This window comes from Lepisosteus platostomus, chromosome 22, assembly GCF_059453375.1.
Source record: "Lepisosteus platostomus isolate fLepPlt1 chromosome 22, fLepPlt1.hap1, whole genome shotgun sequence".
Classification (NCBI taxonomy): domain Eukaryota; kingdom Metazoa; phylum Chordata; class Actinopteri; order Semionotiformes; family Lepisosteidae; genus Lepisosteus; species Lepisosteus platostomus.
In genome coordinates this window covers 651,612-664,586 of record NC_142632.1, presented here as the reverse complement: position 1 = coordinate 664,586, position 12,975 = coordinate 651,612, and the positions used below count along the sequence as shown (strand labels likewise).

The 12,975-nt window shown below is 44.5% G+C and overlaps 3 non-coding genes across 3 annotated transcripts; all 3 read left to right on the top strand.

Annotated features, from left to right (window-relative positions):
- Positions 1-55: 55 nt before the first annotated feature.
- On the top strand, positions 56-128 carry trnar-acg (transfer RNA arginine (anticodon ACG)). The gene has a single exon. It is a non-coding gene; the product is annotated as a tRNA-Arg (tRNA).
- Positions 129-6,624: 6,496 nt separating this feature from the next.
- On the top strand, positions 6,625-6,697 carry trnar-ccu (transfer RNA arginine (anticodon CCU)). Its single transcript has one exon. It is a non-coding gene; the product is annotated as a tRNA-Arg (tRNA).
- Positions 6,698-11,389: 4,692 nt separating this feature from the next.
- trnar-ucg (transfer RNA arginine (anticodon UCG)) lies at positions 11,390-11,462 on the top strand. Its single transcript has one exon. It is a non-coding gene; the product is annotated as a tRNA-Arg (tRNA).
- Positions 11,463-12,975: the final 1,513 nt, after the last annotated feature.

Below are 12,975 nucleotides of genomic sequence, written 5' to 3'. Positions count from 1 at the left end.
TTTTACTAGGTGCAGTGCTCATCTCACTGGGTTACAGTCCTGCAATGTCACACCAGGGCCAGTGGCGCAATGGATAACGCGTCTGACTACGGATCAGGAGATTGCAGGTTCGACTCCTGCCTGGCTCGGGTCGTTTTTAAACACATCGGGCTACTCCCTAAGTAGTCTGTGCTACTTACTGCATTGTAATCGTACCCAGTAAGATATTTCCTTCATGTAAATGAACTGCACCTGACAGCTTTAGAAAAACACCTGGGCTCAGTACGGTGCTGAGAGCTTAGCGTTGCTGTTCTAATTAGCACGCACTGCATCGGCTATGAGCCCGAACTTTTCAATTATTCCGATCAGTAAGTCAACACGTAGTCCACATGAACGGTAGAAATATTCTCTTGTCTGTCTCTTGTTTGTATAGAACTGAATGTCCCTGACAATGTACTGTTAGTTTTAATTGAAGAACGGCATTTGTGTTCAAATATACCAGACAAGTTTATGTAACTGCTCATGCGACACTCAGTTGTAATTAGTCAAGAAAAAAAAGTCGAACAACAGCTGCGGGTTTGATTCTGAACGTATGAGATTGCAGCGCCTTTTACTTCCATTGACAAATGATAGAGATTCGAAGAGAGATCCTTCAGACCAGCAAGCAAACCCACGGCTTTTTCGGTTTTCTATCTAGGCAACGTTGGTGTCTGCAATAGCATACATGAAAGCGTGATGCAATTTCTGTGGCTACATTTGTTGCACGTCATGCACAGTAAGAGTGTTTCTAACACCAAATAAAAAGTCAACAATTAGCGATCACGCCTTCTCCTCAGTTAACCCACGGAAACCCTTGCTGTTAACAGTTCTTTACTGCGTGCTTTACCAGCACCTACATATCGTGTCGGTTCTTTCAGCTTTATTCATTAGGTTTTCAAAGGCATAAGTAGAGCACCAGAGGTGCGAACGCAAAATGTGTGGTTATCTGAAGAATTGCTTCCCATGGCGGCGGGTCCAAGTGATTTCGCGTTGTTATAGTACCAGGAAAGGAGAAGCGGCACTTCACTTCTGCCGCGCAGGCACAAGGCGACGTGCGGCAGACGCCGGAGTCGGCAGGTTTCGAACCTGCGCGGGGAAGCCCCAACGCATTTCGAGCCCATCGCCTTAACCACTCGACCACGACAAAAGCGAGCCCACCACCGCCGCATTCCTCCTATAATCTAACACGGACTGCGAGGTGGCTGCGGAAACCTTTTTAAAGTTGCTCTCCGTTAAAAAAAATACCTTTCACAAGATTTGTGCCGGCAGACAGACACGCCTCAGAGGGTTTAAGGCTGGCTTCACGTTCAAATGATAAAGTCCCCCAGTCCGGATGTCAAAATGCAACTTTGGCAGACAGAAAAAACATCAACAAACCAAAAATGTGGACAAGGATTTTACAAGCTGCACCACACTGCACTTTCAAAAGCATTTACATTCGTGTTAGACGCAGGAATTGCCTTTGATTTGCGCGCTTACGAACACCATGGAAAACGAAACAAAACTAAAGCCCTCAGCTCCTGCACTTGATTATAATCCCGTTACGTGTCGAAGCAGAAATTTACGTCATCTTACCACTGCAACACGGGGAATAGAGATGTAACGCAACGGGGGCTCAGGCGGGCGCCCTTGCCGCATCTGATCGGCCCCATCCCGACTGGAGGCTCAAACCCGGTACTTCCGCGTCTCTCTGCAGCGACCTAGCCCCGTGAGCTAAAGAGAGATCTCTCCACAGCCCAGTAGCTGTGGTCCTGCTATCACAGGGAAGGGCGGTGACGTCACCCGCTCTTGTACGCCGGCTCTTACACAGTGCCTGTCGGCCGTAAGCGTTACAGAGGGAAATGAGCACAAGCTACGAATTGTCTCTAATCAGTCCCTACAGTTGTAAGACGCCTGGAAGCGTGCACCCCCATCATTAATCTTTGCGCATCTGTGCAAGGTAAACTCTGGAGCAGTCTCTGAAACGGCTCAAAGGAAACACGTGATTGATTCCATATGCATCTGGGGTTCATTTCTTATTTACATTTAATTCAAGGGAAAGGCTTGGGTCAGTTTCAGACGGCCTCCAACAGCGAGATTCAAGCGCCCCACCTTCAGCCCAATCTGCGCCGCCAGAACGACAACGGCTCCTCTGGTCTTTGGGGTGCGGTTGTGACCCCGTAACCTAAAGTGTTGGTGGCAGACAAATGGAGACTAACAGGTGATGTCCTAGGACATGACTACATTGTGACACTCGGTGGGGATGGTGACCATTGCTTGGAAAAGAGTGCGAGGCCCCTTTAGAAAAACATTTTGTTAACAGGCATTCTGCCTCAGCCTAAACACCTATAGCTTGCAAAGCGCATGCTATTAGACAGGCACCTCTGCAAGACCTTAAGAGTCTCTTAAACTAGTGATAGTAAGGTGTTCCCAATGGGCGATGTTTGGCTTTCAAATCATCTCTCTGTGGAAGCGCCGAGATGCAGCTGTTTAAGGCTTAGAAGCAGCTGACTGTTTCACTACCTAGCTGATTACTGTCAGTCAGGGAGCTCAGAGGTGAAAAGCCTGTCTGAGAGACAATTCGCCGTCGATGAGTTCAATATGTTCCGTACCAGCTCGGCGCAACTGAGATCATCTTGGTAGCCGTGTAGCTCAGATGAGTGAGAGCGTGTGTGTGTGTACCACCGTGATTGGATGCCGGTCCTTCTCAGGTCACAGTAAACCTTCTGCTGCCTAACTTCCCTAATTTTGGGGATCCCTTTGAAAAAGCAAAGGAAAAAAAAATGGCTCTTCATCAGCATGATCGACCTCACCCAGTGTGGCGCAGTGGCCTAATGGCTAAGACACTGGCCTCCTAAGCCAGAGATTGTGGGTTTGAGTACCATCTGGGGTGCTCCTGTCCCATTTTGAGCGTACAAATGTCCTTTTGATTTGCAAAGCTACAACCCCACCTTACTCAGTGAGCGTCTCTTCTTTTCTCTCACATACAGTTGGGAGAAAAACTTTTGTAAACAGCCCTTCGGAATGATGTGGATTTCTGCATGAATGGCTCCTAACATGTGATCTTATCTTTATCTAAGTCATAATAATTAATAAAGAGAGTCTGATTTAACAAACAACACACGCCCAACATTTGACATTGCTGTTTCTTTATTGACCAAATGGTTTAAACAATCAAGGTCATTGATGGAAAAAGTACGTGAACCCTTATATTAAGGAGCTAGTGGAACCTCCTTTATGACAAAAACCTCAATCCCCACTTTCTGTAGCGGCTGGTCAGACCTGAGCAGCGGTTAGGAGGTATTTTGGCCTATTCCTCTATGCAAAACTGTTTCAGTTCATGTATATTTTTGGGATGTCTTGCGCTGAACGGCCTGCTTCAGATCACGCCACAGCACTTCAATGGGATTGGGGTCAGGACTCTTACTTGGCCATCCCAAAATACGGAATTTCTTCTGTTTCAGCCACTCTGTTGTTGATGTACTCCTTTGTTTTTGTCATGCTGCATGACCCAGCCTCTTTCGAGTTTTAGATCACAGGCAGACACCCTGACATTCTGCTGTAGAATTTCCTGATACATCTTGGAATTCATCGGTCCCTCGATGATTGCAAGCCGTACAGCCTCCGCCATGTTTCCCAGGTGGGATGAGGTTTTGGAGTTGGTATGCAGTGTTTTGTTATCTCCAAACATAACGCTGTGCACATTTACCAACAAGTTCAACTTTTGTCATGTCTGTCCACAGAACATTGTTCCAGGAGTTGCTGTGGAACATCCATGTGGTCTTTAGCAAACTTGAGAGGGGCAGTGGTGGTTTTTTTTGGGGGGAGAGCAGTGGTTTCCTCCGTGGTGACCTCGCATGATCACCGCTCCTGTTCAGATTTCTTCTTATGGTGGACTCATGGACACAGACGTAAGACAAAGTCAACCACCTGTTCGCTAGATCCCATCCCCACTCAGCTAGTCAAAGATTCCCTCGAAGGACTGGCAGGACCTATAATTAGTATGATGAATGCATCGCTTGCGTCAGGCGTTGTACCTGATCAATTTAAGGTAGCGGTTGTCAGACCGCTCCTTAAGAAGTCAAATTTGGATCCACAAGTTCTTAACAACTACAGGCCTGTCTCAAAGGTCCCATTTCAATCTAAAAGTTTTGAGAGAATAGTTGTTGCCCAATGTCAATCGTATCTGGATTCAAATAATATACTTGAGAAATTTCAGTCTGCTTTCTGAAACTGCATTAACGAGAGTCGTAAATGATATTCTCTTAGCTACTGATGTGGGGAATGCAACAGTGCTTGTGCTTCTAGATCTTAGAGCTGCCTTTGACACGGTTGACCTCTCTGTTTTGTTACACAGGCTTGAGTTTGAGGTTGGCTTATCTGGAACCGTCCTTCAGTGGTTTACTTCACATTTTACTCATCGTTTTCATTATGTTCAAATATCTAATAATTGTACTGCTTCATCAACGTCACCAGTTCAATTTGGGGTACCAGACAGATCAGTGCCGGGGCCAATATTGCTCTCTCTCTCTACATGCTGCTGCTAGGTAGGATAATACGAAAAAATAATATGAACTTTCATTCATATGCTGATGACACTCAAATAAACATTTTGTTCACACCAAACGACAACTTTTCTATTATCACTTTAGTTAAATGCATTAATGAAGGAAAGACTTGGATGTGTGAAAACTTTTTGTTACTCAACTCTGAGAAAACTGAGGATCTGTTGATCGGAGGCAACAATACTGATAGGACTACTATAACTTCAGCACTTAACTCAGAGGATTTAAACATTTGCCTCAAAGAGACAGCACGTAACCTAAGTGGCATATTAGACACAAGGCTCTTAACAACTTGCATTGTTAAGTGCCTTGAGACAACCTTGTTGTGAAAGGTGCTATATAGAAATACATTGATTTGAACTGAATTGACAATGTAAAATGTTGTGTGTGTTGTTTGTTAAACAAGACTGTCTTTATTTATTATTATGCGTCAGATGAAGATCAGATCACATTTTAAGAGCCAATCATGTAGAAATCCAGATCATTCGCGTTTTAAAAGTTGTGGGAAAAGCGAAACAGGTGCTTTTCCTTTGTTGCGCAGACACATGATGACACCGTAGGCGGCAGGACTCGAAGCTTCACAGGGAGACCTTGATGGCTTTCTAGTCCATCGCCCTAACCACTCGGCCGCCGCCGCCGCCGCTGCCTTTTTGATGCAGTCTAACATAGAGTGCCGGGCAGCGGCGGAAACCTTTTTCAAAGTCGCTTTCCGTTTAACAACAACAAAAAAAACTTTCACAAAATGCATGCTAGCAGACAAATGCGCCTCAGAGGACTTAAGGCTGGCTTCAAGTTGGAATGATAAAGTCTCCCCGTCCGGTCAGGAAAAGGGAACTTTGTTAGACAGAAAGAAGGAAGTAACAATAACGGAGAATTGTGTGCAAGGATTTTAGAAGCTGCGCAGCCCTGCAGTTTCAATAGCACTTTTATTCGTGTTAGATGCTGGAATTGCCTTTTTTTGACGCTCTTACGAATGCGATGTCAACGAAAACAGAACAAAGCACAAAAAACCCTCAAGTCCTGCAGTTGGATAGAATGCCGTTACGCGTCCAAGCCGTATTTGACTTCATCCTACCATTGCAACACGGGGCGTATATGGAAACGAACACACGCTACGAATTGTCTCTAATCAGTCCCTACAGTTGTAAGGCGCCTGGAAGCGTGCACCCCCATCATTAATCTTTGCGCATCTGTGCAAGGTAAACTCTGGAGCAGTCTTTGAAACGGCTCAAAGGAAACACTTGATTGATTCCATGTGCATCTGGGGTTCATTTATTTATTTACATTTAATTCAAGGGAAAGGCTTGGGTCAGTTTCAGACGGCCTCCAACAGCGAGATTCAAGCGCCCCACCTTCAGCCCAATCTGCGCCGCCAGAACGCCAACGGCTCCTCTGGTCTTTGGGGTGCGGTTGTGACCCCTTAACCTAAAGTGTTGGTGGCAGACAAATGGAGACTAACAGGTGATGTCCTAGGACATGACTACATTGTGACACTCGGTGGGGATGGTGACCATTGCTTGGAAAAGAGTGCGAGGCCCCTTTAGAAAAACATTTTGTTAACAGGCATTCTGCCTCAGCCTAAACACCTATAGCTTGCAAAGCGCATGCTATTAGACAGGCACCTCTGCAAGACCTTAAGAGTCTCTTAAACTAGTGATAGTAAGGTGTTCCCAATGGGCGATGTTTGGCTTTCAAATCATCTCTCTGTGGAAGCGCCGAGATGCAGCTGTTTAAGGCTTAGAAGCAGCTGACTGTTTCACTACCTAGCTGATTACTGTCAGTCAGGGAGCTCAGAGGTGAAAAGCCTGTCTGAGAGACAATTCGCCGTCGATGAGTTCAATATGTTCCGTACCAGCTCGGCGCACCTGAGATCATCTTGGTAGCCGTGTAGCTCAGATGAGTGAGAGCGAGTGTGTGTGTACCACCGTGATTGGATGCCGGTCCTTCTCAGGTCACAGTAAACCTTCTGCTGCCTAACTTTCCTAATTTTGGGGATCCCTTTGAAAAAGCAAAGGAAAAAAAAAACTGGCTCTTCATCAGCGTGATCGACCCAACCCAGTGTGCCCCAGTGGCCTAATGGATAAGGCACTGGCCTCCTAAGCCAGGGATTGTGGGTTCGAGTCCCATCTGGGGTGCTACTGTCCCTTTTTGAGCGTACAAATGTCCTTTTGATTTGCAAAGCTGCAACCCCACCTTACTCAGTGAGCGTCTCTGCTTTTCTCTCACATACAGTTGGGAGATGTCTTGCACTGAACGGCCTGCTTCAGATCACGCCACAGCACTTCAATGGGATTGGGGTCAGGACTCTTACTCGGCCATCCCAAAATACGGAATTTCTATTGTTTCAGCCACTCTGTTGTTGATGTACTCCTTTGTTTTTGTCATGCTGCATGACCCAGCGTCTTTCGAGTTTTAGATCACAGGCAGACACCCTGACATTCTGCTGTAGAATTTCCTGATACATCTTGGAATTCATCGGTCCCTCGATGATTGCAAGCCGTACAGCCTCCGCTATGCTTCCCAGGTGGGATGAGGTTTTGGAGTTGGTATGCAGTGTTTTGTTATCTCCAAACATAACGTTGTGCACATTTACCAACATGTTCAACTTTTGTCACTGTCCACAGAACATTGTTCCAGGAGTTGCTTTGGAACATCCATGTGGTCTTTAGCAAACTTGAGAGGGGCAGTGGTGGTTTTTTTGGGGGGGAGAGCAGTGGTTTCCTCCGTGGTGACCTCGCATGATCACCGCTCCTGTTCAGATTTCTTCTTATGGTGGACTCATAAACACAGACGTAAGACAAAGTCAACCACCTGTTCGCTAGATCCCATCCCCACTCAGCTAGTCAAAGATTCCCTCGAAGGACTGGCAGGACCTATAATTAGTATGATGAATGCATCGCTTGCGTCAGGCGTTGTACCTGATCAATTTAAGGTAGCGGTTGTTAGACCGCTCTTAAGAAGTCAAATTTGGATCAACAAGTTCTTAACAACTACAGGCCTGTCTCAAAGGTCCCATTTCAATCTAAAAGTCTTGGGAGAATAGTTGTTGCCCAACGTCAATCATATCTGGATTCAAATAATATACTTGAGAAATTTTAGTCTGGTTTCTGAAACTGCATTAACAAGAGTCGTAAATGATATTCTCTTAGCTACTGATGCAGGGAATGCAACAGTGCTTGTGCTTTGCTTCTAGATCTTAGAGCTGCCTTTGACACGGTTGACCTCTCTGTTTTGTTACACAGGTTTGAGTTTGAGGTTGGCTTATCTGGAACTGTCCTTCAGTGGTTTACTTCACATTTTACTCATCGTTTTCATTATGTTCAAATATCTAATAATTGTACTGCTTCATCAATGTCACCAGTTCAATTTGGGGTACCAGAAGATCAGTGCTGGGACCAATATTGCTCTCTCTCTCTACATGCTGCTGCTGGGTAGGATAATATGAAAAAATAATATGAACTTTCATTCATATGCTGATGACACTCAAATAAACATTTTGTTTACACCAAACGACAACTCTTCTATTATCAGTTTAGTTAAATGCATTAAGGAAGGAAATACTTGGATGTGTGAAAACTTTTTGTTACTCAACTCTGAGAAAAATGAGGATCTGTTGATCGGAGGCAACAATACTGATAGGACTACTATAACTTCAGCACTTAACTCAGAGGATTTAAACATCTGCCTCAAAGAGACAGCACGTAACCTTGTTGTGAAAGGCGCTATATAGAAATACATTGATTTGAATTGAATTGACAATGTAAAATGTTGTGTGTGTTGTTTGTTAAACAAGACTGTCTTTATTTATCAAAAAATAAAAGGAATTTGCTAGGAATGCAAACGTTAGGTTGCGCTTCTTCATGCTGCATCGTCGGCATGAGTGGAGCTTTTTAAACGTCTGTACTTACTGTGCCCCATAAGAAATCGTTTGTCCCCATTCAAAAGAGATTGTGCGATGTCCTGCAGTGTTCGCAAAGCAAACCTTTGACAGTTTGAAAAGAGGAATTTATTCTGCTTCCTGTGCGTGCAGTAGTTACAAAGTTGAACGTCTTTACACGATCTGCTGCAGTTTTCAGTGGGCGGGCTTTGTCAGAGGGCTTGGAAAAACGCACTGTGTTTCGGCTCGGGAAACATCATGAGAAGTGTCCTGCATGTTTTCTGTGTATAGCTGTCTTTTAACGCATACAGAATTCATTCGAAATCATTGATTTCTCCAATTAACAAGGTTCCCTTAAAGGATGAGTCAAAGTAACGTCTAATCGGATTAGTTTCCTTAGAGCTGGTTCAGAGTTTGCTCAAGAGTTTACCTTTCACAGATGCGCAAAGAAAAATGTTGGGGGTGCACGCTTCAAGGTGCCTTACAGCTGTAGGGAGTGATTCGAGACGATTTGTGGCGTGTGCTCGTTCCCATATACCGTACGCCCCGGGGTGCAGTGCTAAGATGAAGTACAATACCGCTTGGGCACGTAACGGCGTTACACGCAAGTGCGGGACGTGAGGCTTTTCGTTTGTTCATTTTGTTTTGCTCTGCTTTGCTTTGTTTCGTGGTCAAGAGGCGTAAGGTAAGTCGTAATCCAGGGAGAACACTGGTGGCAAACAGTCCGAGGTGAGAGGCGAGGTCCAAAGTCGAAAAGGCAGAAGGGGAGTCCAATATCCAGAATAAACGAGGTAATGGAAAAAACGCCAGGTAGAGCTCTCAAGGAGTAGACTCAATACCAGCGGGAAGCAAGTAAAGATGGTAAAAATAGCACTGCGTACCCCACGGTGGAGTGTGTGCAGGTGGGTTAACTCGTGCGGCGGCGTTTGTTAATAATCACCCTCTGCTGGTGCTGTTTAGATTGCTTAAGAGTTGGTCTTAACTGCCTGGCGGTCATGACAAGCTCCTCTTTAAGCTGTGGTTTAGTTTTGCATTCATGTGTTTCTAGAGCAGTTATTTATGGGGGTGGGTGGGTCCTTCACAGAGGCTCAGGACAAATCCCCTGCATGAAAGTCTACTGTGTGCGTTCAAACAGTCACAGGTCAAGAGCCAGGCAGGAGGACAATGGACAGATGAGCCAACGAACTAAAAATAAAAGAACAGATATGAAAAAGCCACCATCTTTTTCTTTTTGACATTTTCCGACTTTCATGCAAGCCAGGACAAAGTTGCTCGTAGCTACTTGTGGATTCAAATACTCTATCGAGTGCTTTGATGAGTTTTTGCAATTTGATTGTCGTCCTGTCAGCCTGTTTCTGTTTTTTTTTTTTCAATCTAGGGATGGAAAGTATGAGGGAAATGATGGAGCAATCAATAACCGCTCCGGAAAAATGGCAGAAAGAAATGATCCGTCACTAAGGACATTTGTGAAGCAGAGGAGTGACATCACCACAAAGGCGACTTATTCTGCTGATCGTTTTGGTGAATAATGATTGAGGCGTGTTAAGAGAAAGGTAGCTGCGTCAGCATGCTTAGGCTGCAAAGGATAAAGCAAAGGTTTACTCCATGCTGAAAAGAGAAGAAAAGAAGCACAACGTTTCGACTGTGGAGCCTTCTGCACCATCTTCTTTAGCGATGGTGATGATGTTTACATTGGAAAAACTGAGACACGCATACTGGAGGGGCTTGAACCACCAACTTTTCAGCACCACAGAGTCTGACAGTCTTTTGTGCACCCTACATTTGCAGGTTTATGGTCAAAGAAAACAATCACTTGCGCTTCTTGCAGCCGGCAATCTTTTTCCACTGACAACCAAGAAATGGATTTCATCTTTCACAAGCTGTATGGATTTCTTCAAAAACAAGTTATTCCAGAAAGGAAATGAATTCTTGCATTAAACTGAACCAAGCTGTACATGTTTGTCTGAAATGAGACATTCGGCACAACAAGACACGGAGAGAGGCACCGCTGGTATTCAGACCCAGGATCGCCTGCTTACTAGGCGGGCACTTTAAGCCACTAGGGAACAGCGCCAGCGGAGCACCGCGCTTTTACAGACACTTGGACACATCTGCGTTCGGTGTGCACTTAACCTGCTCTCTGAGCCCGTTGCCTCCGTCCCATTTAATAGCAGAACTGACGCCAAGAGAAATGATGAGAAATGGCATTTATCGGGCACTTTTCATGTCCAAGGAGCTCAATGCCCTTGACACCTCCCCAAGGCGACAGAGCTGTGCATTCTTTGGCGACACCATTTTTTCTTTTGTTTAATTTCTATACTTATTGATAGAATAAAAACGATATGTCATGTACTGTAAGGGAAATGTCTCTTTTCATGGGGAAAGCTAGCACCAGCAAATGTTGTGTTTAGAAGAAGTGATTTAACATGACACGTGACCTAATTTACCGGAGCAAGAGCTCACCCAGCAAGCCCTGCTTTACTTCTACAGGAGAGAAGTACTGTAGAGTCTGCAAGATGTTCAGCTGGGTAGCTACGTCAGCATGCCTCGGCTGCAAAGGAACAAGTAATAGGTTTATTGCATGCTGAAAAGAGAAGAACGGAAACACAGCGTTTCGACTGTGAGGTCTTCTCACACCTGAAGAAGCCTCACACCTGTAAAAGGCTCCATGGTTTTCTTTCTTCTCTTTTCAACATGGAATACACCTATTGTCTGCAAGATGTGACAATTTCATGGTGTTTTGGAAGAAAACCTTTTTTCTTTGAATTCAAAATCAATCGGAATTTCAGCACGACACATCAACACTTTTTCTGTTTTAAGGAGATGATATTTTAAACCTGATAAAAATAGTAGGAAACACAAGTTTCTTGCTGTGAAAATTTAGATGGGGAAGTGTACTACTAGTAGCAGTGTAGAGCTCTCTGTGGTGGAGTGCAAGCGCATGTTCTATGGGCCAGTGGCGTAATGGATAGCGCGTCTGATTTCGGATCAGAAGATTGTAGGTTTGAGTCCTGCCTGGCTCGTGAGGCTTTTAAACCTCTCAGGTTCCTCGGTAACAGGTTGCCGTCATGTATATGAACTATAGAAAAGCATTTGCCACAACCCGTAAATTAGCACGCAAGTGCGGGCTGGTGAACACAGAACTGTATGGAGATCATCTCCAGCTCCGAGCTCAATTGCAATGAAAAAACATGCCGAACAGAACTGGAGAGCAGCTGAATTTGTGCTCAGTAGGGTGGGGAGGACTCAGCATTGCTATTGTTCTAATTGGCATGAACTGCAGGGGATCTGAATCAGAACATGTCAGTCAGTTTGATCATTGCGTCAATATGTAGGCCACGTTAATACAGAATTATTACTTTGTCTGTCTCGTCTTTGTATATAGCTGAATGTCCCTGACAATTTCATGTTAGTTTTTAAGAACGACATTGGTGCTAATATATACATATATAGCATATAAGGAACACGTAAAAGTTTAGTCCATGCTGAAAAGATAAGAAAACCGCCACAACGTTTCATCTTGGAATAAATCTTTACTTGTTGTTTTGCAGCCTACCCATTCTGACCTAACTCCTCCCTTGAAATTCCCTAACAGATAAGGGTACGTAACGGCTCATGCGATGCTCAGTTGCAATTTGTCCCAAAACAAACAAGAACAGCAGCTGAGGGTTTGAGTTTGAACATGCACTGTATTAAAGCAGCTTTTATTTCCATTGATAAATGCTAGATATTCCTACAGAGATTCTCCAGGTGAGTAAGCGATTCCTGTTTCTGTTTCTATTTCTGTTTCATATATACAGTATATATATGTTACATGTGTCTCTGCAATAGTATAAATGTGTTATACACTATCAGGGGCTGCTTTTTTGTGCACCTCATCTACAACAAGGGTTTTTTTTTTCATTTATGTTTGTGGACCTTCACCATTTGAGGAAGTGAGTTAGATAAGAAAGTTACAGGTATGGTGAGCAATGACTGACAAAGGCACGTACTGCGTATTCCTTACAGAAGTGTAAGCAATTTGTTCTAAAAAACACCGGCTAAAGTCCAACATCGTTAGCAATCTTATTACTTAAACAGAATTAACATCAATAAACTGTAAGGTGCTGGTACATGCGAGTAGATTTGATCTTCTATTAAACAAAAATGCAATTACAGCTCTAAAAAGGTCAACCTAGACTTCTGTAACAGATCTGTTCAGGTCATCGCTGTTTCTCTGACCTTGTGAGTCTTTGGAATTTTAAAAGTGTATTTTGCTTGCCTTTCATGTGGTCTGTGTACAAGTCACTGTGGCGTATGCGGTCCTACACAGCCTTGCTATAGACGTGACGAGCCTCCGCTGTTGCAATGGAGAACAGGTTCAGTACGGAGCTGCCGAGAAAATTCAGCTGGAAAGCTCGTTGCAGAAAAGCATCGTTCTCTGTGTCCAGCGGCAAAGCGTCCATCGTGGGTGCTGAAGAATCGATTTCACAGGCTGTGGGTCCAGGCGATTTAGAGTGTTAAAGGTCCCAGCGAAAACAAAACAGCGCTGGTCCT